The sequence below is a fragment of the Triticum dicoccoides genome, chromosome 7B, assembly GCF_002162155.2.
Source record: "Triticum dicoccoides isolate Atlit2015 ecotype Zavitan chromosome 7B, WEW_v2.0, whole genome shotgun sequence".
Taxonomy (NCBI): Eukaryota; Viridiplantae; Streptophyta; class Magnoliopsida; order Poales; family Poaceae; genus Triticum; species Triticum dicoccoides.
This window is the reverse complement of record NC_041393.1, coordinates 530,164,548-530,192,113: the sequence shown is the minus strand read 5'-3', so window position 1 is coordinate 530,192,113 and position 27,566 is coordinate 530,164,548.

Genomic DNA, 27,566 nt, shown 5'->3' with positions numbered 1-27,566 from the left:
TCGGGGTTGGTTTTGGTAGCTGTGCCTAAAAGAAAAATGCAACAGCAGGCTGACACAATTATGCAAGGGCTACTATTAAACAGAAGCACAACAACAGACTGCGTTTATTTACAAGGTCACACGATTATAAGGCGAGGATACACTGAGACTCGGCACTACTCGGGTGACTTAGTCTACCTTGTTTATATCCAAACGGGCGTGTCTTGTGGATGTCGAGGCTTCTCCACGGGTCTCACCGTTGGGATTATCTGGAGGTGGTTGAGGGGCTGCAGGGTCGGGGTGGCGATGATGACCGTCGCGGGGATTGTTGGCCACAATCTCGCTGGAGTGTGCTCCCAAAAGGCGACGAAGCACTTCTGGGGTCATCAAAGCACCTTGGTTGATGGCTGGGGCTGACCTCAGGGTCTCGATCGAGTGTCCGAACAGCACGACTGGGTTGTCGGCGTCGGGCTCGTCCTCCCAGCTTGCTGGGGCTCGGCGAACCAGCTCTCCACGAGCTGCGATGAGATCAATTGTGATTTGATCGAACAATGCCTCTAGTGCACCTACATAACGCACTAGGTGCAACAATGCAGGATCCGTCTCGTGATCTCTGTTGGCAACTTGGGGTGGTCTACCATACCCTTCACGCCTGGGGTAGTAGTAGAACGAGCGATAGTTAACTCTGGGCGACAACTGCCGGAGTTGAACTATAGCCTCTCGAGTAGGTAGCTGGATGGCTTGTGGCTCAAAGGAAGTTGTCCTTCCGGTGAACCTGTAGGGGCATTCTGGCGACAGACCCCTACCATAGACGTGCACAGTGGCCCAAAATTGACGACTCTCACCGCTCATGGTTCCTTGGTACACCACATATTCTGGGGGCTCTTCTAACGCATAGGCACGATGGGTGAGGTTTGCGAGTATGGTCACAAAACCTCCAAGGTTGGTTGCTGAGGTCTCATTGTGCACTACGGGGCCAGGCATTATGGCTTAGTTCGGGGAAGAGGCTGTGTTATGCTGGGTTGAGGCTAGCGTGCCCTTTTTATAGAAAAGGGAATGGAGTCTTCCTTCGTACGCTTGCGAATAAGACATTATAGGCATCGATCACTGGCGTGTGATCGACAGGCTAAGTTGATAGGTTGGGCACCAACTGCCAAATAGTGTTGGGGTCACTATGTGGCTATCTTTCATGAGAATCTTGGCCGGGGTTTGGTTAAGGTCTGATGGGTTGGTTTACCGAGGTTTTTTTCGACCTGGCTAAGATAGGATTAGCCAATGGTCAGCCTGCTTTGATACCAAGTTTGTGACGACCGGTTTTCCGGGTATTAATTTCCAGAAAATGGTCCTTGTGCTCACCAGCCCTAGGATTACTGTTAGCTGATGAGGCACCAACTTGATACAGAAAATCCAAGCAAAAATGCGAAATATGAAGTACAAGACCATTCTGGCCTGTGAGTACAACAATTTGGTTTCTAGTGGTTGATGGCGGAAGCGGTTTGTGGATCATCAGCGTCTATGGGACTCCATTTCCCATAGGAACACCTGACCAGGTTAACTCCTATCTTCGCGAGGCTGCTATCACCATTTCGTAGGTTCCGGGGCTGTCATCACGGTCGCTCCTCTCCGCGCAAGAAATCTGGCCAAGAATATACCCAGGGACAAGCCAGTGAGTACTTTTGAATGTACTCACAAACATTTTGAACACGGTTATAATATAACAACGATAATTATGTACTAAAATATTATATGATCATGATGTCAGTCACAAAAATAGTAAAAATCTCTAATGCATGCAAGCAAGTTATTTATGGATATGCAATAACATAGTAGTAATAAAATGCCTCATTCGGGTGTCTGAGCGACACCACCTAAAGGGCTTATAAAATAAATAAATAAATAGCAGGCATGCCACAGTCGGGCATCTCAGCGACACCACATAAAGGGCTTATAAAGTAAATGAATAACAAGCATGCCACAGTCGGGAGTCTCAACGACACAACATAAACGTCTTATAAGGTAAATAAATAACAAGCATGCCACAGTCGGGCGTCTCAGCGACACCACATAAAGGGCTTATAAGGTAAATAAATAACAAGCATGCCACAGTCGGGCGTCTTAGCGACACCACATAAAAGGCTTATAAGGTAAATAAATAACAAGCATGCCACAGTCGGGCGTCTCAGCGATACCACATAAAGGGCTTATAAGTAATCATAGTGAATATCTAGGAGGTAGAACCATCCCAGGGATATTAGATAATACCTATAATATAACGGGTTAGTCCACAACAAAATAATAATCATAATTATCACAAGTCTCAAGCCGTGATCCCAGTTCTGGTTTAACAGTTTCTCCTCCGAAGACCGACACTAAGACCGACACTTGACCCACCCAGACTGTAATCCTTAACCATGGACACGGCTATTCGAATAGGTTTAACCTCTGCAGAGAGTGTGCTCTTTACCCACGAGTAACCGATTCCTTTAGTCCATCGGGACTAATTCCGTCTACGGCCTTTTAATTGAAAACACACCTATCCGCACACACCAGCCTAACTCACCGATGTCTGGAATCACCCACGACACCCGTTAAGCAAAACTCTAAGTGGGGAGGCTACAACCTCGACGTAACATGGGATCACAAAATTTATACCGCGTGCAAACTAGGGGAGCTACCCCTTCGGCTACAACCGAAACACCCATCACTACTAGGAAAAGGGCTATAGATGGAATTGACACTAATGGCGCACCAGACATGTGGTGCGCCATTAGTATATACTAATGGCGCACCACCCTCTGATGCGCCATTAGTGTTGAAACTACTAATGGCGCACCCTGCCCACGGTGCGCCATTAGTACCAATTTTTTTTAACTAGTGCGCCTGTCCAAACATACTAATGGCGCATCCGCTGGTGGTGCTCCATTACTAGTTGTAACTAGTAATGGCGCACCAGCCAGAAGGTGCGCCACTAATGTTATTTTTTTTATTATTGTTTTTATTCCTTTTTTTGCAAAAGTACTAATGGCGCACCACCAGGGGGTGCGCCATTAGTAACCTGGATTACTAATGGCGCATTTGTTGCTGGTGCGCCATTAGTAAGTGGGCAGCAACAAGATATTTTGGACAGCCTCTCCTCCCACACTCACTTTCTCCCCACTTCATTCTCTCCACCGCCTCCTCCTTGTCTCGGGTGCCTCCTCTTTTTCACCTCATTTCCACCATAGATTCATTCAAATTAAGTGGTTAAGTTACCTTGTTTTGCTAGGTAAGTAAGGGGGGAAGTTATATTTATGTTGTTCTCCCTACAACAATGTGCACATGCACTTTTTATGGCCTAGCTAGATCTATGTATGTTCGTGGTGTTGCATATGTTTGTGGTGTTGCATATGTGTTTGTGTTTGGAGGTGTACCGGTATTTGAAATGCGATAGTTGCCAATATTTTGCCGTGATGTTGATTCATTTCCGTTTCGGCGAGAATTTTGGCATTAAGCATTCTTTTTGGTCCTATTTTTAGGGAAAGTCATGCCAATTTTTTTCTTGGTTCTAAAATATCGTTTTGCTCTACCCCGCAGGCGACCATGGTCCGCACGATGACCGAAGGCATCGTGAATAGGTTTTTGAGGTCCGCGAAGGCCGAGATGCTTCAAAAGAACGAGACGGAGATAAGATGTCCGTGTCGAAGATGCAAGCTGAATAGCCTTATTGCGGACCCGGATTCCGGGCAGGTGCGGGACCACCTGCTCTTGCGTGGTTTCATGGATGGCTATCGATGGCAAGGTGATGAAGATGACTACGAAGTCGTCCATGGGGGCCGGGCAAGAAATGAGGAAGGGCAGCAAGACAACCACCGCGACTCGGGGGGGCGAGAAGACAAAGAATCCCCAGGAGATGATCACGACGGTGATGCTGTACATAGTCATCATGTAGAAGATGCAGGACATGATGATGATGCCGGCGGAGCAGACGACGCTGGACCATCGATGGGCTGGGTGCAGGACCCTCATATTCAAGAGCTGCTTCTCAAGCAGACGGATAACGCAAGAGCTGTCGCCCGAGAGAAAGCCAAGATGGATCAACTTGAGTTAGACGCGGTTACTCCATTGTATGAAGGATGCAGGCCCGAGGATACCCTCCTGAAAGTAACGCTCATGGCTCTGGAGATGAAGGTAAAACACAAAATGACCGACACATGCTTCGACGAGAACATGTCATTCTGGCACGAACGTCTTCCCAAGGGGAACAAGTGCCCGACCAGTTTGGAGGAGGCGAAGAAAATCGTGTGTCCTCTGGATTTACCGCACGTGAAATACCATGTGTGCATGAACAATTGCATCATTTATCGGGACGAGCACGCGGAGTCTACCATATGTCCGGTGTGCGGTGTCACTCGATACAAGAAGAGGAAGAAAGCTCCTCGAAAAGTGGTGTGGTACTTTCCGATCACTCCTCGTCTGCAGCGGTATTTCGCGGACCCTAAGGTAGCAAAGCTCCTGCGTTGGCACGCGGATAGGGAGGAGAAGAAGCGAGAAGATGACGCAAATGATCCGGAGATAGATAAAAAAGACAAGATGCTGAGTCACCCTAAGGATGCGAGCCAGTGGCAAGCGTTGAACTTCGAATACCCAGAATTTGGGAACGATCCAAGGAACATCATGCTGGGCGCGAGCACCGATGGAGACAATCCGTTTAGCAGCCAGAGAAGCACACATAGCACCTGGCCTGTGTTCGTGTGGATGTACAACCTTCCCCCCTGGTTGTGCATGAAGAGGAAGTACATTCACATGAGTATGCTAATTGAAGGGCCGAAACAACCAGGGAACGACATCAATCTGTATCTGGGGCTGCTAAAAGAGGAGATTGACACGCTGTGGAAAACGCCAGCCAATACGTGGGACGCCGCAGAGAAAGAATATTTCCCTATGAGAGCCGCACTGCTCACGACGGTGCACGACTATCTCGGTTACGGATATCTTGCGGGGCAGGTAGTCCACGGATTTTCTGGATGCGTAAGGTGCATGGATGACACAACGTATTGCCAGCTAGATAGAGATCCCGGGTCTTCGAAAACCGTGTTCATGGGACATCGAAGGTGGCTTCGCGATGATGACCCGTGGAGGAAATGCAAGGATCTGTTCGATGGTGAAACCGAACCCCGAAAACGCCCGTGTACGAGGAGCGGCGAGGAAATAGACAAGCTGTTGAAAAATTGGAAAGACTGCCCACTGCTGGGAAAGAAGAAAAAGGCGCCAGAGCCGCTGCTGAAGGTATGGAAAACGAGGTCTGTTTTCTGGGACTTGCCGTACTGGAAGATCCACCGTGTGCCTCACAGCCTTGATGTCATGCATATCACGAAGAACGTGTGCGAGAGTCTGCTTGGTACCCTGCTCAAAATGCCAGAGAGGACCAAAGATGGGCCAAAAGCAAGGGCAGACTTGAAATCAATGGGCATCAGGCAGGAGCTTCACGCTATATATGATGATGATGATGATGATGATGATGATGATGATGATAATGAGGCGAAGCAGGACACAGAAAGTCGTCGCAAAGGCAAAAAGGCCAAGAAGACCGGAAATGACTACCCTCCCGCGTGCTTCACTCTAAGTCAGGAGGAGATCGAGCAGTTTTTCACCTGCCTCCTAGGAGTAAAACTTCCTTACGGTTACGCAGGGAAGATAAGCAGATACCTAGACCCAGCGAAGCAGAAGTTCAGCGGGATGAAGTCTCACGACTGTCACGTGCTGATGACGCAGATACTTCCAGTTGCAATCCGTGGGATCATGGACGCGCACGTCCGTGAAACGCTATTTGGCCTATGCAACTTCTTCGACGTCATCTCTCGGAAGTCGATTGGCGTGAGGCAACTCAGAAGGCTACAGGAAGAGATCGTGGTGATACTATGCGAGCTTGAGATGTACTTCCCGCCCGCATTCTTCGACGTTATGGTGCATCTGCTGGTCCATATAGTGGAGGATATCATCCAACTCGGGCCGACGTTCCTGCACAGCATGATGCCGTTCGAAAGGATGAATGGTGTCATCAAAGGATACGTTCGCAACATGTCACGTCCAGAGGGAAGCATAGCCAGGGGCTTTCTGACCGAAGAGTGCATCTCCTACTGCACGAATTATCTAGGCATCGAGAACCCCGTTGGTCTGCCCGTCAACAGGCACCTCGGCAGGCTTGCTGGATGGGGTCACCGTGAGGGCCGCCGCGAAATGCATGTCGACTTCGAGGGTCGACTCGCCGACTTTGAAAGAGCAAACCTAGTCGCGCTACAACACATAGACATGGTCGATCCTTGGGTGGTAGAGCACAAAACCTTTATTAAGAAGACGTACAATGACCGAGGCCAACACAGGAGGACGCGGACCGTGCCGAGCAAGGCCTACCGCCCCGCTTCGAGAAATACAGCGGTAACAAGCAGAGTAGGAACTATGTCAGGGCCCGGTACAAGGAGGACCCGATAACAAAGGAGCTTACCACGGATCCGAAGACCAGGGCGCTTGAGCTTGTTCTGGTAAGGAACACACCCCCGCGTAATTAGCTCCATATGGTTGCATTCGAATTAATGAAGCCAAATTTCTAAATGGTTCACATTCCTTCCGCAGGCGACTGAAAGCAGTAGCGCGGGGTCGACTAAGAGCAACCCTTGGGACACCACTCTAAATAGGGGGTTGAATGTAATGAAGAACAAGGATAAGCTCAGTAAGCCGACGTCAGCTGGTCGTGTGGCCGGCAAAGGCTTGTCGACAAAATGGGGGTCATACTATACCGCTGGTGTGAGGAAGGAGAAAAAGACCAGCTCGGAAAGCCAGGCGCGAGAGGTTCAAGAACTCAAGGCACAGGTGGCGCGGATTCCGGAGATTGTCCAAGAGCAAGTGGAACAACGACTCGAAGCAACGATCACCGCCCTTGTGCCTACCTTGATCTCGGGGTTGAGTGCGTGGATTGCGGGCGGCCAACAGGGGCCGCCCCCGATTCCTAGCTTCACGGCCAGCAACTCGCATAATGCGATGGCGGGGCCATTGGTGCCTCCGGCGGAGGCGGCATTGGTGTCTCCGACACCGGCACGGGAGCTTAATGCACCCGGGTGTACGCCGGTCGGCACCTCTTCAGCAAGAGGCCCCTCCGTCAACTGCACGCCCGCCGTTGGCGGTGCCTCGACATTAGCCGAGCTCGACGCCATCATCACGGTAACTAATTAAGCCTCTCTCAGCCGAGGACTTCATCTCCTTGCCTTTGACTGGGCATCCCTGACGCCCTACATGTTTTCGCAGGGCGCCGCCGACGTTCCGTGCACTCTTCTCCACTTCGTGAACAACGAGTTGGTCGATGTCGCCAAGGGCAAAATCGTTCAACCGGGCAACCCCTTGTTCCACGGTACCCAGATGCCACCCAACTTGTTTAGGGTTAAACTGGTTCGGGTGCTGCCAGGCTGCGACGACTTGTTACCTCCGATTCGACCCGTCGGGGCCGACGATGAAGACGTGATGACCCTCAGCGCCTGCCTGAGCTGGCCCCTGCTTTGGCCGAAGAGCCAGATTCGTTTGGGGGCGGGGGACACCACCCCAAAGACAACACCGCTAGTCGTGTCGGCGCCAAGTCGGCCCCATGGAAAGACCGCCGTAACGGTGCTGGACATCCCTATGCCACTGGATTTGCATATGGCACAGGATCAGGACGACGACGACGACGATGATGATACATTTGGCAATGTCGATCAGTACTTTGCCGAGCATGGGTACGATGGCGACTTCATGGGGCCTCCTTCTCAAGAACCAAACCCAACAAAAGACGTGTGCGATCTAGCTCGTACCATGGAGAAGCCAAGTTGCAACAGGCGCCGTCTGGCGTTCAGCTCTCAGGAGACGCCTCCAGCTGCCGACTTCACCGAGCCTCAGATAGGCGAGGTGCGAAATATTATCAGCCCCAACACACTCAAGAAGGCGGTCTGTGAGCAGAACTCGGTCCCATTACAGGAGAAGAAGAAGGCACGCAAAAGAAAGACTAAGAAGGGTGCGAGCCAGCCGGCACCGAGTACGATCCGTGCTCAGGACGGGCCACCTTCACCACAGGATATCTCGAGGAGGGTGCATGTGGCGGGTAGGGCGATGCTACCGACAAATATGCTCAATGCTGCAACCGGTGCTATGCGGAGTCTGCATGACAGTGTTCTTGCTTTGGAGAAGCGGCGTCTCAGAGAGAAGGATGTGGCATACCCGGTTTTCGCGGCCAAGGTGCCAGAGGGCAAGGGCTTTGTGGATAACTCCATCAGGCGTACGATCGTCCTGCGTTTTGATGACATCCACGCTATGTTGAACCTTCATCCGCTGCACTACACCTTCGTTCGGCTATTTTCGCTGAGTATGGAGATGCGGATCATTCGCGACAAGACCCCGGACATCGTGATAGTCGACCCCTTCTACATGCGTGCCAAGATCTTGGGCAGCGCTGGGGACCGGCAAGTCGTGAGTTCTTACCTCGAAGGCGTCATTCTGGCAAACCAAGATAAGGATAACTTCCCCGTGCCTTACTTTCCCGAGTAAGTCCTCCCCTCAACCGGCCCGTAACATATGAATTCTTACATTTTGATCGTTTTTCTTTTAACATTCCGTGTTTTCTGCAGTGACACACGTTGCACGCTCATCCTCCTAAGCCCCAAATATTCCATTGCCACGTATTTCAACCCGGACCGTCAGTCGAACATAGACTACACAAATGTCAAGAAGGTTCTTGATGATGTTCTCCCCGGCTACGCCCAATCTGGAGGCACCTTCACCAGGCCTATTCGTAAGTACGGCAAGCACGTGTTCTCCCACAATACGATGTTCTGCTGCGTCAAGCAGCCGCCTGGCGGTCAGAAGGGTGCCTACTACGCCATCCATCACATGCGGGCGATCGTACGGGACCATCATCAACTTCTGCTACCGAGTAAACTCAAAGATTGGGCAGCGAGCGTGTCGGGAATCCAGGACGCGGACCTCCGACAAGAATTCTTTCGCATCCAGTCGGAGTTTGCGGAAATCATCCATCAAGATGTCCTTCGTACCTCGGGGCAGTTCTACCTCAGAAATCAACCGTCCAACAGTGACATCAACACAATGCTACAAATGCAGGATGACAACGCCCGTTCTTTCATGACTCCCACGATAGACGGCGGCTTCATCCACGCTCCAGTCCCTTGAGTCGAGTTGTCTAGTTCTGAAACATCGATTGGCTCATGTTGTAATTAAACTTTAATGAAGTTGTAGTATTTCTCTTTGGTTTCGAGAGTCATTCAACTTAGATGTAATCATTGCTATTAATGTCTTGCTTTTCTCTTCCGATCGTTCTGTTGCATACTTATATATTGCTTATGTATTGTCTGTGAATTGGTACTAACGTTTCGTTTGGCTAGTGCATAGTGATGCCGACGTATGTCGTGTACAAGGGTAAGGTTCCCGGAGTCTACGATGACTGGGAGGAGTGTCGGAGACAGGTTCACCGATTCAACGGTAACAGTTACAAAGGGTACACCACTAGGGCCGAGGCTGAATCTAGATACGCCCGCTATCTAGCGGGAGAGGGGAGGGAGCGTTGGAGGAACCGGATGAAGACGAGTTTCATCGTGATGATGCTCATCGTGATGACCGCAGCTCTCTTCTATGTGATGGTAGTTTAGATGATCGATATCGACTTGTAATGTGAAGACAGACTCGCTACTCGCAGTTTCGAGACTTGTAAAATAATGTTCTATCTTTGTTCGGTCTTTTCAATTCGGAGACTAATATGATGAATTGTATTCGGAGACTAATATGATGAATTGTATTCAAAGACTAATCTTCTATTGTATTTGATGAATCTGTTGTTGATGTGTGCTGTCTATATTTTTTCAAATTATACATTTTGTAACCTATGCAAAAAATAGAAAATAAAAAAATAAAAAAAAACCTAATATTCATACTAATGGCGCATCACATGACAGTGCGCCATTAGTATGACAGTGCATACTAATGGCGCATCACTGGGCAGTGCGCCATTAGTATGCCGCGGTTACTAATGGCGCATCCAGAGGTGGTGCGCCATTAGTATGCCAAAGCACCTGGGTATACATGGCCCCTGGGAGGCATACTAATGGCGCACCCTGGCCTATACTAATGGCGCACTCGAGGTGCGCCATTAGTATACCAGATACTAATGGCGCACCAGGTGGTGCGCCATTAGTAAAAATTACTAATGGCGTGCTATTAATGGCGCACCACAGATGCGCCATTAGTAGGGGTTTTTCTAGTAGTGCATGCTCCCGGACCAGGTGGCATGTCTACTGGATGCCTCCGTATCTTCCACCATGGCCTCTCTGTATGGTGTGTGCTAGGAAAGGGGTTGACAACTTACTGAACCGCACCCTACCTATGGCAGGGACGAGTGGCAGCACGAAACAAGTATGGGGGTTACCGGAACAAGACTCGATCTATGGTCGACTAAGGAGGTTTAAGTATTCCCTGCATGATTAGCATAACAATATATACTTCAACCAACAGATAGAAACACCACGCGACATACCCCCTCATGCCATACCGGACACGACCGTCTCGACAGAGGACTAGGAACAAGACCGTGTCTACCCAAGACAGAGGCCTTCCCGGCTTCCCTTCCGGTATGCATGAAAGGTAAAGACGGTGATTTCCATCACAACCATATCAACTCCATTAGCATGAAAATCATTAATATGCACTCATGAGGAGGAACACATCATCACATAAAATGACGTATGCCTGTGTAGAGTGGTGTTGTCACCGTGTTCAAACAACGCACACAATATTATGCCAGGGTTCAGAATGCTTGCCTTCAAGTCGTGGGGAGGCAAGGTGCATTCCAAAACTCTTGAAAGCTTTCTCCTCTCTTCAAAAAATCCTATTTAAAATATTTTTGAATTAACACAAAATTTCAAAACAGCACACAAAAAAAGTTGTTTGAAAAATCTTCAAATAAATCTTAAAATAAACTAGATTAAATTTGAGAGAGGTAGGAAAAAGAATCAATTCATTTGGAGTTATATTTAAAAAGTTATAGCCAGTCAAAGTTTAGTCAATATTCTATTTTTTTAATAAAACAGAAAAAGAAAACGTTTCAAAATGTACACGTCGAACACATACTTTGGAATTACGTTTCCACTTATGCCTGCATGGACTGCACGGGGAGTCGCTGATAGTGGGTCCAGGGGGCCCACTAGTCATGTTTGACTAGTCTCCCCTCCCTCTGCTTCTTCTGCCCGAGCAGAGGCGGGACTCCGGCGACCGTCGCCGGCGAACTGAGGTTCATCGCGAGGAGCTGAGGACGGGGATGGATCCATGGATCAGTGGAGGTCCTCCCAATGGTCGTACGGTCGTCGGAGGTGGAGGAAATCGCTGGCGGTAAGCTCTACAGCGGAGGAAAGCTTCGGTGGATTTGGGGTTTCGGTTAGGGTGATGCTCCGTCGTCATTTGGGGTCTGGGCGGCTCCGCAAGACGATGTGGAGCCGAGTGGTGGTGATGGAAGGGTGGGGGAGGCCCTGGTGGCGCCGGGGTGAACCGGAACGAGGCGGCGGCCAAACTGGCCGGAGAAGTTGAAGATGGCCTTCTCCTCTTCAATTGATGTCAACGGGGCACTAGGGGGACAGTGTGAGGCTGCTTGTGTGCTCGGAGGGGCTTGAGGGGATTCCTTTTATAGCGCTCCCACGTCGGTTCGCGGCGGCCGTGGATGAGCTCGTCGGCGACCTCCATTCTGTAGCTTGCAGGGCATTGTGACGGGGCTGGGGATGGCGGCAGGAGCTAGCGGACGAGCGGGTACTGCTCCAAGGGCGAGCTGGCGAGCGGGCGTGGCTCAGGCGGCGCCGACCAGTGCAGGGGCTGTCGGGCGGCAGTGGCGACTAGCTGCTGGCTTGCCGGAGACGTGGCGAGGGCTGCGGTGCTCGTGGGGTGCAGAAGGGGACATGGCGTGCTGGCTGCGGTACGCCAAGGGCCAGAGTGGTTGCGGGGCGAGACGCAGCAGCTCGGTCGCGGCACGTGTAAAACGCGCGTTCTAGGCGCGCCTAGAGCATGCACGGGACGTGCTCGACAAAATGCTAGGGCATGCTATAGGTCTCGGATGAGGTTGGGGTTTAACAGACCTAGGCCAAAGTCATCTAGAGGCTTAGTGGACAAGTTATTTTTCCCAGAGGTGCAAGGACTCAGTGCAAAACAAAGATCATGTCAAAATAGATCATGCCCATAAGGTGTTTGTCAAAATGCCCGGGGCACCTAGGCATTTCTTGGAGTGGCCAAATCTTCCAGAGTGGGGTCTCTTTAGATGAAAGAGAGGGTGGGGAGGTTAGTTTGACAAACAAAGAAACTTGCTAGTGCAAGTTTTGCAATACTTCAATTCTGGACAGGGAGTAAATGGCATCATTACATGAACCAAAAATGTCCCAAAGGGGTGCATGCTCCTGGACTTAGGGGTTTTGTAGGGTTGACTACAAGCAGGTGAAAGCACAAGGTCACTAGAGCAAAAATGAATAGGGTTGCAGTAGAAAACACAAGGCTGGTCCAGAATGAAAAGGAGGTTGATTCACTCAATTTTTTCCAAAGAACATCACTAGTTTTTGCATAAAGTTGGATGGCATGCTACTACTGACATCCCATAATTTTGGTGGAGGTTCTAAGGAAATATTTAATTAGGCTGTAGTGCAAAAATGCCCACCGGACCAGATTTGAAAAACAGGTGTAGAACTCAAAATATGCAATGAATGAAATATATTTTTGCATAAAAGTGATTTAGAAACATCACATGACATCTCCAAATTTTGGTTGGAATTTTAGTTAAATTTATCCAATGGTGGTAGTTCAAAAAGAGCTCCAAAACTAAATGGAAGTCATTTTAATGAATAAAGCTCAGGAGGAAATAATTAAATAAATAAAATCTACTAATTAAAACAGTTATATTGAGAGAGCATAGAAGTCCAATACATTTTTGGAAAGTTTCCACTTGGGTAAAACTCCTCAATATTAAAAGAAATGTTCTGAAATCAATAGAAAAAAATCCAGAAGGCACAAATTTTAAACTCCTGGCAAAATTTTAATAATTAAAACCTGGTTAAATTTTTGGGGTGTTATAACAAGGATAGAATTTCTTGTTTAATGGCTTCAGAATGGGACTGGGGTTGAAGAGTTTTGTACACTATATATCCCCAGGGATGTTTGATAGCATTCTTCTCGGCATACTCAGCCGTGACAAATCTGTATTTGAACCGTTCTTTAGCCCAATATCTTCGAATCCATTGGATTCGATTTTTGCGTTCACCATAGGTTTCTTCAGGGTCAGTCTTCTACAACTCATGCAGATCTGGTGGCAAATCCTTGGAGGTATTCCTATGGTGTTGTCTGCCACCCTTTCTAGCTGATTTTTCAGTAGCCATGAAGCCTAATGTGAATGGCTTCAAAACGTGCAAAGGCTTCCGACGACTGGTCAGACAAGAACTGGCTTCCGGAGAATTTATGTGACTCTGTAAGAACTCTGCAAATGATTGCAGACTATGAGAACCTAGGGATTCTCCCACGGACATGTACCTATGACAGCATTAGAGGTGCGAAGGAAAGGGAAGAGGTCATATGTGTTCTTAGAAGATTTTGAAGATAAATCAGTTTGAAGACATTAACCTCATAACGCGAAGACATTCACTTATTTGTTGTGAGTCGGTTCCAGATTTGTACGAATCCCAGAATAGGTACAAGTGAGGAATCTGACTTGTAGAGAAGCATAAGTGAATAGACTAGGCATAAAATGAGATGCAGAATTGGACAGATTCAATTTTGAAGTATAGAAACCACTTTTGGTAAACAAGGATGAATCTATCAGATCAAAAAGACAGTAAAAAGTGAGTTTTAATTACCACACGAGGAACTGCTAGACGAAGCGAAGTTGGAGGCCGAGCAGTTCGATCTCCCATGCCCTAACTTGGCGACGGAAGACACCTACGACGGCGGCGGAGAAGATGAGGTCCGCGGCCGGTGTGAGGACGGTGTCGGTGAGGTCGCGACAGCTAAGCGCTTCATCGTCGGCGTCGTTGAGAGCTAGCGGTGGCACTAGGGTTTGCGAGAGGTGGTGAGGTGGAAGAAGGATTTTGACCGCGATGGGATGGGTATTTATAAGGAAAGGGACAACACATCGCAATTACGCAGGTGCCCCTAGCGGTTCACATCTGAAGGACACGTGGAAAGCATGCAACACCTTGGAAGTTGTTCCATGTTCCCACGCACGCCTGGATTGTCGGGGTGGTCGTTCTGAATTCTTCAGATTTTAGGCAATGAACATAGAGCATTAAAAGCAGACATAAATGTTTGTCAGATTGACTTCAGCTGACAAGGTCTTAGTGAAGACAATCGACAATTTTCAACAGAATGCATATGATTTGGACAGATAGAGTTGAGGTAGAAGCATAGATAGGTTAGGGTCCGATCACATTCACTTAGATCAAAAGATTCAGTATGAAACCATAGATATAAGTGAATGCTGTAGAGGACAGAACACAAGTACGTATGTAACTAGTATACTATCAAATGAACTTAAGCCAAGGATGAAGATAAATCAATTATGAAGACTTTGCAAACATAACGCCAAGGGAAACACTTCAAACAAAAGTTTGGTAGTGGCGTTACCCACCGTATAGGAAGTATTAGACCCAGACACGGCGCACAATTATCGTGGCGCTCCGAAGTCAAATTCCGCATTAATGTATTCACACTTAGAGCGTATGTCTTCATTGATTGAAGATATACGTTTCTTCGTGTGTTGCACATCTAAGTCATCAAAATGCATAAGTGTTAGGATGTGTGTCCAATTCACGGGACATTTGAGGATTACAAGATATTTTGCTCACACCGCAACTTGCAGAACCTTTTCTCATCCAAGGGCTTTGTGAAGATATCAGCCAATTGCTCTTCTGTGTTGACGTTAATGATATCAATATCTTCCTTCATGACATGATCTCTGAGAAAGATGACGAATCTCAATATGCTTTGTCTTCGAGTGCTGAACTGGGTTGTTGGCTATCTTGATGGCGCTTTCATTATCGCAGTAGAGTGGCACATTCTTCAGGAGAATGCCATAGTCCTTGAGAGTTTGCTTCATCTAGAGAAGCTGAGCATAGCAAGACCCAGCAGCAATGTATTCAGATTCAGCAATGGAGAGAGATACACAGTTCTGCTTCTTTGAAGATCAACAGACAAGTGATCATCCCAGAAAGTGACATGTGCCTGATGTGGACTTGTGATCAACCTTGTCACCAGCATAATCAGCATATGAGAATCCAACTAGATCAAACTTTGAGCCCTTTGGATACCATAATCCTAGTGTTGGGGTGTAAGCCAAATATCGAAGAATTCGCTTCACGGATAAGTGATGCGATTCCTTTGGTGCCGCTTGGAATCGGGCACACATGCAAACACTAAGCATTATATCTGGCCTAGATGCACATAAATAAAGTAAAGAACCAATCATGGAGCGGTATACCTTTTGATCGAACTCTTTACCATTGGCGTCGGGACTCAGATGACTTTTGGTTGGCATTGGCGTCGTGTATCCTTTGCAGTCTTGCATTCCAAATTTCTTCAGGAAATCTTTGAGATATTTTTCTTGAGAGATGAAGATGTCGTTGCGTTGCTGACGGATTTGGAGACCCATGAAGAACTTCAGCTCGCCCATCATGGACATCTGATATTGCTCTTGCATCATGTGACCAAACTCATGACTATATTTCTTGTTGGTGCAGCTAAAGATAATGTCATCCACATAGATTTGGCACACAAATAGTTCACCATCATATGTCTTCGTGAAGAGAGTAGGATCTAGTGAACCAGGTTTGAAGCATTTTCTCTTCAGGAATTCTTTGAGTGTGTCATACCAAGCACGAGGGGCTTGTTCGAGGCCATACAGTGCCTTGTTGAGCTTGTATACCATATCAGGATGTTTTGGGTCTTCAAAGCCAGGAGGTTGTGCAACATATACTTCTTCTTCAATCTTTCCATTGAGAAAGGCACTCTTCACATCCATTTGATACGGAAGGATGTTATGATGATTTGTGTAGGCTAGAAGTATGCGAATGGCTTCAAGCCTAGCCACCGGAGCAAATGTTTCATCGAATTCAATCCCTTCAACTTGAGTGTATCCTTGTGCAACAAGATGAGCCTTGTTTCTGAAACTTGACCATGCTCATCTTGCTTGTTGCGATATATCCATTTTGTGCCAATGATATTATGCTTACGAGGATCAGGACGCTTGACCAGTTCCCACACATTGTTCAGCTCGAACTGTTGAAGCTCTTCTTGCATGGCTTGAATCCATTCAGATTCCATGAAGGCTTCAGCAACTTTATTGGGTTCAGAGATTGAGATGAATTCAAAGTGCCCACAGAAGTTTGTTAGCTGATTTGCTCTTTGCGTTTCCCTTGAACGAGTGAGTGGACCAGGTGCATCGATGCTGTCAATTATCTTTTCAATCTGAACTTCATTAGCAACACAGGGATGTACTGGACAAAGATTTTGCCCTTGCGGATCATTATCTCCAGCTTCAGTATTGAATTTAGGCAATGATGAGTTCATCGTCAGCCTGAGGTTCAGACGGTATGATTTCTCCAGTACCCATGAGCTTGATAGATTCACTAGGAGGAACTTCATCTAGCACATTTTGCAGGTGCTCTCTTTGCGAGCCATTAGTCTCATCGAACCGCACATCCACAGTTTCAACCACTTTATAGTGAAAGAGGTTGAAGACTCTGTAGGAGTGTGAATCCTTTCCGTAACCAAGCATAAAACCTTCATGTGCTTTCGGTGCAAATTTTGAAGTGTGATGTGGATCCTTGATCCAGCACCTAGAACCAAATACTCTGAAGTAACTGACATTTGGCTTCTTACCAGTTAGGAGTTCATAGGACGTTTTCTTCAGAAGCTTGTGAAGATAAACACGGTTGATGACGTGGCACGCAGTATCAATGGCTTCAGGCCAGAACTTCCGAGGAGTCTTGTACTCATAAAAACATCGTTCGGGCCATCTCAATAAGTGATCTGTTATTGCGCTCCGCGATGCCATTCTACTGAGGTGTGTAAGGAGAAGAGAAATCATGAGTGATACCCATGGTATCCAAGTAAAGGTCGAGGCCGGTGTTCTTGAACTCAGTGTCGTTGTCGCTTCTGATATGCTTGATCTTGACACCATAGTTCGTCATGGCACGATTGCTAAACTGTCTGAAGACATCCTGCACTTCAGTCTTGTAGAGGATTATATGCACCCAAGTATATCGAGAGTAATCATCAACAATGAAGAAGCCATAGAGGCAAGCAGTAGCATTGAGAGTAGAGTAGTGAGTAGGGCCAAATAAGTCCATGTGTAGTAGCTCAAAGGGTTGAGATGTAGTCATGATTGTCTTCGAGGGATGCTTGGCTCTTGTCATCTTTCCAGCTTCGCAAGCACCACACAGATGGTCCTTCTTGAACTTGACGCCTTCGATGCCCATAACATGCTTCTTCTTCGCGAGAGTGTGCAAGTTCCTCATGCCAGCATGCCCTAGCATTCGATGCCAAAGCTAGCATTCTGAAGCTTTTGCTAGGAGACATACGGCCATCTGCAGTCCAACTGAGAAATCTACCATATACAAATCATCTTTTCGATACCCTTCAAAGACTAGAGACTTGTCAGATTCCATTAGTGCAAGGCAACGATATTTTCCAAATAGCACAATCATGTTTAAGTCACAAAGCATTGAGACAGACATTAAATTGAAACCAAGGGATTCATAAAGCATCACTTTACCCATGTGCTGATCCCTTGATATTGTAACTCTACCTAGACCCAATACCTTGCTTTTACCAGTGTCTGCAAATGTGATGTGACTCTTTTCTGATGGACGTAGCATTGAATCCATCAGAAGACTTCGACCGCCAGTCATGTGATTAGTGCATCCACTATCCATAATCCATTCTGAAGTATGAGGTGTCGTAGCCTACAGTGCAATTTGGGGGATAGGCTTCACCAAGAAAGTTGTGAAGCAGAAACATTTGACGAACAAGTGGAACATGGAAATTTGGGTTTTGGTCAGGATAGATAGGATGAGTGTCAAGGAATCCCGGAACGAAATACATAGTAAGACCATTTGGCATTTTATCTTGCACCCAACAAGATTTTTAAGGTCTCCAGCATTAGCTTTGGACACCTTTGATTTCCGGCTGGAGACCTTTCCCTGCAAAAGAGAGTTAAGTTTTCTTAACCACCCACATCTTCAGGGGTGGCTTAGAAGCAATGAGTCTTAGTGCAGCATCTGAGAACTTCGGCTTTGAAACCCTAGTAAATAGCCTTGCAGGAGGTGAATAGTACTCATAAGAATAAGCAGAAAAGTTTTTTGTTCTATGAACATAGCGGTTTAATGAAACACGCTCATATTCATGGGTCTGAGTATGATTTCCCTGCAAAACATTGACGTTAGGATGACTCAAATGAGTCCTTGGTCTGTATGAAGCTTTTGGACCATATGAAGCCTTTTATATGGGGTTTGTCCTCTTCATAGTTGGTGTCATGATGACATTTACTGGGAGATTCTAAAGACAGCTTTTGCGAACCCATATCTTCTTCATAGGTGGCCCATTCCTGCAGTTAGTACCAATATATCTGGCAAACACTTCGCCATTCTGATTTTTGAACAGTTTATAGTTTGCATCAAAGGATTCGTCAATGATAATAGGATTAGCACAAGTGAAACCAGATAGGGTGGATGGATCCACTCAAGCTTCCTTTGCAGCAACCCATGTGGTTTTGGGGTACTGCTCAGGCATCTAGTAAGATCCGTCAACGTTCATTTTCCTCTCTAACCCAACATCCTCTTTCCTAGGGTTTTGGTTCAGAATCTGCTTTGTGAGGACACCACATAATGTCTGATGCCCTTTGAGAATTTTGTACATACCTATCTCAAGTAGTGTCTTCAACCTAGCATTCTCATCAGCAATAGTAGTGGTGTCCTCAGCAAAGGGGTTAGTTACCACATTAGCAGTTGAAGATATTGCAACATAGGTAGTAGTAGAACGCTCAGCAATAGAGGCAGCGTTATCACGCTCAATGCATTTTAAACATGGTGGTTCAAATCCTTCCTGAGCGGGACTGATCTGTTGAGTGTCGAGTGACTCGTTTTCCTTTTGAAGATCTTCATGATCCGATCTCAATTTCTCGAGTTCCTGCTTCCTTTGAAGATAATCATACGAGAGATTTTCATGAGAGGTTGAGAGCGTTTCATGTCGACCTTCAAGTTCCTGGTACTTAACATGAAGATTTTTTATGTCGTCAATTAAGGATTGAGTCTTAGTCATTTCCGCGTCCAACAGGTCATCGCTTTTGTCTAACAATTTTTGAATATGTTCCATAGCTTTCTGTTGTTCAGTTGCAATTTTAGCAAGTTTTTTGTAACTAGGTTTGGATTCACCATTAGAGTCATCTTCACTTGATGTTTGAAAGTAAGCATCGCGTGAGTTTACCTTGGCACCACGTGCCATGAAGCAGTAGGTGGGAGCCGAGTTGTCCTTGTCATCAGCGTTGGTGACGGAGCCATTGTCTTCAGTATTGAAGATGGACTTGGCGACGTAAGCTATAGCTACAGCCAGACTCGCAACACCAGAGTCGGACTCCTCCTCAGACTCCACCACCGCCTCCTCAGAATTAGACTCCTCCTCTGAATCCATCTCTTTGCCAACAAAAGATTGTGCCTTGCCATATGAGCTCTTCTTATGTGATGAAGATTTGGAGGAAGACTTGGAAGAAGACTATGAGGATTTCTTCTTCTTGTTGTCATCAGAATCATATTCTTTGCTCTTCTTTTTCTTCTCATTGTCCCACTGTGGACACTCAGAGATGTAGTGGCCAGGTTTCTTGCACTTGTGACATGTTCTTTTCTTGCTGTCATGGGTGGAAGCTTCATCATTTCTTGAGCTGGATCGTGAAGACTTTCTGAAGCCTTCTTCTTGGTGAACTTCTGGAACTTCTTCACAAGCATAGCGAGCTCCTTTCCAATGTCTTTAGGATCACCAAAACTGCAGTCAGATTCTTCTTCAGACGATGAAATAGCCTTTGCCTTCAAAGCGCAAGTTTGGCCATAGTTGGGGCCATAGATGTCTCGTTTGTCAGATAGCTGAAACTCATGTGTGTTGAGCCTCTCAAGTATGTCAGACGGATCGAGAGTCTTGAAGTTAGGGCGTTCTTGTATCATCAGGGCCTAGGTGTCAAATGAGGTGTCAAGAGATCTCAGAAGTGTCTTGACAATTTCATGCTTCGTGATCTCAGTGGCGCCGAGTGCTTGGAGCTCATTTGTGATATCAGTGAGGTGATCAAATGTGAGCTGGATGTTCTCATTGTCGTGTCGCTTGAAGCGGTTGAAGAGGTTGCGGAGGACACTGATCCTTTGATCTCGCTGAGTTGAGACGCCTTCATTGACCTTGGAGAGCCAGTCCCAGACTAGCTTCAAGGTTTCCAGAGCACTCACACGACCATATTGTCCTTTGGTCAGATGACCACAAATGATGTTCTTGGCGGTAGAGTCCAGTTGAATGAACCGCTTGACATCAGCAGGGGTGACACCTTGACCAGTCTTAGGAATGCCATTCTTGACGACATACCACAGATCGACATCAATGGCTTCAAGATGCATGCACATCTTATTCTTCCAGTAGGGATACTCAGTGCCATTGAAGAGGGGGCACGCAGCGGAGACTTTGATTATACTTGCAGTCGACATAGCTAAAACTCCAGGTGGTTAAACCGAATCACACAGAACAAGGGAGTACCTTGTTCTGATACCAATTGAAAGGGCTAGTAATCGACTAGAGGGGGGGTGAATAGGCGATTTTTATGAAAGTCTTCAAAACATGGGAGTTTCGAAGACAAATGATAGAAATGACACTATTTGTATGCAGCGGAAGTTAGACTACACTAGACAAGCCATAGTCAAATATTCAATGAAGTGAAAGCACGAAGACTATCAGCAGCTAGGTAGTAAGGATCAAGATGGAAGATAGTACGTAGCCAATCAGACAAAGCAGTCACACAGTGAAGTCAAACACATGACGCAAGCAAGCAATGACTTCATGAAGACAAATAGTAAGTAAAGAGAAGTGAGAGATAGAACCAGTCGCTTGGAGGAGACAGGGATTTGTTCGACCAGTTCTAGTTGCTGTGACAATTGTACGTCTGGTTAGGGAGGCTGGGATTCAACTCAGAAGACTGTGTCTTCACCTTATTCCCCTTGATCTAAGGACACCTAGTCCCCGCCCAATCACTCAGGTAAGTCTTCAAGGTAGACTTCCAGACCTTCACAGACTTTGTTCACAGGTAATCCACAATGACTCTTGGATGCTCAGAACATGACGCCTAACCGGCTGGAGGATTCACAGTCCTCAAGTGAAATAAGTCTTCTGATCACGCGGATAGAAAGACTTCAGTGATGCCAAACTCTCTTTGGGCTCTGGGTGGTTTGGGCTTTGTCCTCGCAAGGATTCTCTCTCAAAAGCTTCGGAGGTGGGTTGCTCTCAAACGACAAAAGCCGTGTGCTAACTCTGAGTAGCCACCAATTTATGGTGTAGGGGTGGCTATTTATAGCCACTGGGCAACCCGACCTGATTTGTCTGAAATGACCCTAGGTCACTAAGGAACTGATACGTGTTCCAACGGTCAGATTTCAAACACACGCGGCAGCTTGACTTGGGCTACATGTAAAGCTGACTCATCCAACTCTGGATAAGATTTGCTCTGATTGTCTTCGCTCGAAGACATAGGATTTGGTTGAGCATCACTTCAGTCACTCTGACTTTGTTCACTTGGACCCCACTTAACAGTGCGGTGGTTCCTATGACTCAACAAAGAAGAAAAGGAAATGACGAAACCGCTAAGTCTTCGCGCTCCATAGTCTTCATGCGATGTCTTCTCATGTCATAGTCTTCAAGGTGAATAGCTTCACAGACCACCATTGTCTTCAATGTCTTCACACATTTTTAGGGGTCATCTCCAGTAGGTAAACCAAATCAATGAGGAACTACTACCTTGTGTTATCCTGCAATTCTCACAAACACATTAGTCCCTCAACCAGGTTTGTCGTCAATACTCCAAAACCAACTAGGGTGGCACTAGATGCACTTACAACATGGCCTTGTGGTAAGGCATCATGGCCTTGAGAAACTTGCACTTGATCCAATTGTCATCCATATCCTTGCTCCCATGATCTCGGAGTGAGACCGCGAGAGTGGTTAATCTCCGGTAAATCTCACGAGGTTCTTCATCTTCATTCATAGCAAACTCATCGGCTTCATCTTGTACCACTTCAAAGTTTGAGCGTTGAATTCTAGCACTTCCCTTGTAAATGGAAACAACATGTTGCCATCCTTCCTTGGCCATGGTGAAAGGTCGGAGGTGTGCAATATCTTTGGGAGGGATTGCTTCTTGGAGAATGAAAAGAGCGGACTTGTTGAATTGATTATCTGCGGCTTCTCTAGGAGTGAAGTTGCTTGGGTCGTGCGGGTTGAAACCTTGATCAATAATTCTCCTAAGTTTAGTAGAACTATGATTTAAATGACCTTTAAAGCAATACACCCAAGAAGAACAATCCTCATTTTTCACAAGCTTAGGAGGAGGACCAACATGATTCATATGAGTGGAGGTTACCAGTTCTCCATAAGTAAGTGGAGGATCAACATGGGCAAAGATGCCACTACCACTTCTACCACTAGGCATAGGAGCATGCTCGTTACTAGCTTCCCCCTTTTTGGAGTTAGCATTCGTGACCTTGTTAGCGAGATCAACCACTTCCAAAGGTTCGGTGGATAATTTAAGTCCATCAAGAAACTCCTTGAACATGCCTTTAACCTTGTCCATCATGGAGGTTTCCAATGTGTCCATAGCCACATTGAACTCCTCACGAGAGACCGAGGATCCCGCATCGGCCGCGGACAAAGTGGGATTCGCACCGGGGTGACCCTCCACTTCGTCCGTGGTGTCAACCATACTCTTCGGACGGCAAAGTCCTTAATAAAGGGGGGGTGAATAGGCAACTAACAATTTATAGCTTTTCTTGACCAAATTAAACTTAGCGTCAAAGTAGGTTGTCTATATGTGCAACTAGGTGAACAACCTATATGATGCAACAACAACAAGAACACAAGAAAGTAAAGGATACAACACAATATAAGCTTGCACAAGTAAAGGTGAGAGATAACCAAGAGTGGAGTCGGTGGAGACGAGGATGTGTTACCGAAGTTCCTTCCCTTTGAGAGGAAGTATGTCTCTGTTGGAGCAGTGTGGAGGCACAATGCTCCCCAAGAAGCCACTAGGGCCACCGTATTCTCCTCATGCCCTCACACAATGTGAGATGTCGTGATTCCACTATTGGTGCCCTTGAAGGCGGCGACCGAACCTTTACAGACAAGGTTGGGGCTATCTCCACAACTTAATTGGAGGCTCCCAACAACACCACGAAGCTTCACCATGATGGAATATGGCTCCGAGGTGACCTCAACTGTCTAGGGTTCTCAAATACCCAACAGTAACAAGATCCGCAAGGGTTTAGTGGGGGGAATCAATTTTTTCCTGGTGGAAGTGTAGATCGGGGCCTTCTCAACCAATCCCTAGAAAATCAAAAAGTTTGATTGGCTAGGGAGAGAGATCGGGTGAGAATGGAGCTTTGAGCAACAATGGAGCTTGGGGAGGGAAGAGGTAGTCAACTTGGAGAAGAATACCACCTTTATATAGTGGGGGGAAAGATCCAACCGTTACCCACTTCATCAGCCCGCGACCTGTGATACTACACCACACACTCGCGGTACTACCGCAAGGCCTTGTGGTACTACTGCTCGATGGTGCGGTACTACCGCTCCCACGGCAGAGACCGAACGAGGCGCTATTGCATTAAAGCAATGAACGGTAGAACCGCCAGAGCGGTACTACTGCGCGTCCTTGCGGTACTACCACAAGGAAGGGTTCGACTAGGCTGGGAAGGCATGGACTAATGAAATTACATCCATGGCTACTTCCGCTGAGTTTCGGTCTGTGCAAAAATCCAGCACGGTACTACCGCATGCTGGGAGAGGTACTACCACGTAGGGCGTGAACGTAAAAAAATACTTTCACGCCTACTTCCGCGCACGTCAGTGTTCTAGGCTAGAGGCCATGGTACTACCGCCCCTGAGGAATGGTACTACCACATAGCGCGGTACTACAGCTTCCCTGGCTGGTACTACCATGGGCCACTGCGCTACTACTGCTCCCTTGAGCAGTACTACCGATGCCACAAAACTATAGCACTTGGAGGCCTTCATTTTGTAAAGACACAGAGGCAATAATACAGTTATTATTTATTTCCTTAATTCATGATAAATGTTTATTATTCATGCTAGAATTGTATTAACCTGAAACTTAGTACATGTGTGAATACATAGACAAAACATATAGTCCCTAGTATGCCTCTACTTGACTAGCTCGTTAATCAAAGATGGTTATGTTTCCTAACCATAGACATGTGTTGTCATTTGATGAACGGGATCACATCACTAGGAGAATGACGTGATGGACATGACCCATCCGTTAGCTTAGCATTATGATCGTGGTAGTTTCATTGCTATTGCTTTCTTCATGACTTATACAAGTTCCTCACACTATGAGATTATGCAACTCCCGAATACCGGAGGAACACTTTGTGTGCTACCAAACGTCACAACGTAAAAGGGTGATTATAAAGGTGCTCTACAGGTGTCTTCGAAGGTGTTTGTTGGGTTGGCATAGATCGAGATTAGGATTTGTCACTCCGTGTTTCAGAGAGGTACCTCTGGGCCCACTCGGTAATACTCATTGTTGGTGTCAAAACCGGCGGATCTCGGGTAGGGGGTCCCGAACTGTGCGTCTAGGCGGATGGTAACAGGAGACAAGGGACACGATGTTTTTACCCAGGTTCGGGCCCTCTCGATGGAGGTAAAACCCTACTCCTGCTTGATTAATATTGATGATATGGGTAGTACAAGAGTAGATCTACCACGAGATCAGAGAGGCTAAACCCTAGAAGCTAGCCTATGGTATGATTGTTGTTCGTCCTACGGACTAAAACCCTCCGGTTTATATAGCCACCGGAGAGGGCTAGGGTTACACAGAGTCGGTTACAATGGGAGGAGATCTACATATCGTATCCCCAAGCTTGCCTTCCACGCCAAGGAATGTCCCATCCGGACACGGGACGAAGTCTTCAATCTTGTATCTTCATAGTCCGGGAGTCCGGCCAAAGGTTATAGTCCGGCTATCCAGACACCCCCTAATCCGGGACTCCCTCAGTAGCCCCTGAACCAGGCTTCAATGACGATGAGTCCGGCGCGCAAATTGTCTTCGGCATTGCAAGGCGGGTTCCTCCTTCGAATGTTGGAAATATGCCCTAGAGGCAATAATAAAAGTATTATTATATTTCATTGTTCATGATAATTGTCTTTTATTCATGCTATAACTATATTATCCGGAAATCGTAATACACGTGTGAATACTTAGACCACACTATGTCCCTGGTAAGCCTCTAGTTGACCAGCTCGTTGTGATCAACAGATAGTCATGGTTTCCTGACTATGGACATTGGATGTCGTTGATAACGGGATCACATCATTAGGAGAATGATGTGATGGACAAGACCCAATCCTAAGCATAGCATAAAAGATCGTGTAGTTCGTTTTGCTAGAGCTTTGCAAGTGTCAAGTATCTCTTCCTTCGACCATGAGATCGTGTAACTCCCGGATACCGTAAGAGTGCCTTGGGTGTATCAAACATCACAACGTAACTGGGTGACTATAAAGGTGCATTACAGGTATCTCCGAAAGTAGCTGTTGGGTTGACACAGATCGAGACTGGGATTTGTCACTCCGTATGACGGAGAGGTATATCTGGGCCCACTCGGTAATGCATCATCATATTGAGCTCAATGTGACCAAGGTGTTGGACACGGGATCATGCATTACGGTACGAGTAAAGTGACTTGCCGGTAACGAGACTGAACAAGGTATTGGGATACCGACGATCGAGTCTCGGGCAAGTAACGTACCGATTGACAAAGGGAATTGCATACAGGGTTTGATCGAATCCTCGACATAGTGGTTCATCCGATGACAACATCGAGGAGCATGTGGGAGCCATCATGGGTATCCAGATCCCGCTGATGGTTATTGACTGAGAGCGTCTCGGTCATGTCTGCATGTCTCCCGAACCCGTAGGGTCTACACACTTAAGGTTCGGTGACGCTAGGGTTATGAAGATATGTATATGCAGAAACCCGAATGTTGTTCGGAGTCCCGGATGAGATCCCGGACGTCACGAGGAGTTCCGGAATGGTCCGGAGGTAAAGAATTATATATAGGAAGTGCTGTTTCGGGCATCGGGACAAGTTTCGGGGTTATCGGTATTGTACCGGGACCACCGGAAGGGTCCCGGGGGTCCACCGGGTGGGGCCACCTGTCCCGGGGGCCACATGGGCTGTAGGGGGTGCGCCTTGGCCATCATGGGCCAAGGGCACCAGCCCCTATAGGCCCATGCGCCTAGGGTTTCCCCCTAGGAGGAGTCCTAGTGGTGGAAGGCACCCCTAGGTGCCTTGGGGGGGAGGGAAACCTCCCCTAGGCCGCCGCCCCCCCTAGTAGATCTCATCTACTAGGGCCGGCGCCCCCCCCTGGCACCCCTATATATAGTGGGGGAGAGGAGGGACTTCATACACCAGCCCCTGGCGCCTCCACCTCCCCCCGTTACGTCTCTCCCTCGTAGTCTCGGCGAAGCCCTGCTGCTGTGACGCCCTGCATCCACCACCACGCCGTCGTGCTGCTGGATCTTCATCAACCTCTCCTTCCCCCTTGCTGGATCAAGAAGGAGGAGACGTCTCCCATCCCGTACGTGTGTTGAACGCGGAGGTGCCGTCCGTTCGGCGCTGGTCATCGGTGATTTGGATCACGTCGAGTACGACTACATCATCACCTTGCAAGCTTACGCACGCGATCTACAAGTGGTATGTAGATGCAAACTCTCTCCCTAGACTCGTTGCTTAGATGAACTCATAGATGGATCTTGGTGAAACCGTAGGAAAATTTTTAATTTTCTGCAACATTCCCCAACAGTGGCATCATGAGCTAGGTCTATGCGTAGTTCTCTTTGCACGAGTAGAACACAACTTTGTTGTGGGCGTGGATTTTGTCATCTTACTTGCCTCTACTAGTCTTTTCTTGCTCAACGGTATTGTGGGATGAAGCGGCCCGGACCAACCTTACACGTACACTTACGTGAGACCGGTTCCACCGACTGACATGCACAAGTTGCATAAGGTGGCTGGCGGGTGTCTGTCTCTCCCACCTTAGTTGGAGCGGAATCGATGAACAGGGCCCTTATGAAGGGTAAATAGAAGTTGACAAAATCACGTTGTGGTGATTCGTAGGTAAGAAAACATTCTTGCTAGAACCCAATTGCAGCCACGTAAAAGATGCAACAACAATTAGAGGACGTCTAACTTGTTTTTGCAGCGATTGATCATGTGATGTGATATGGCCAGAAGTTGTGATGAATGATG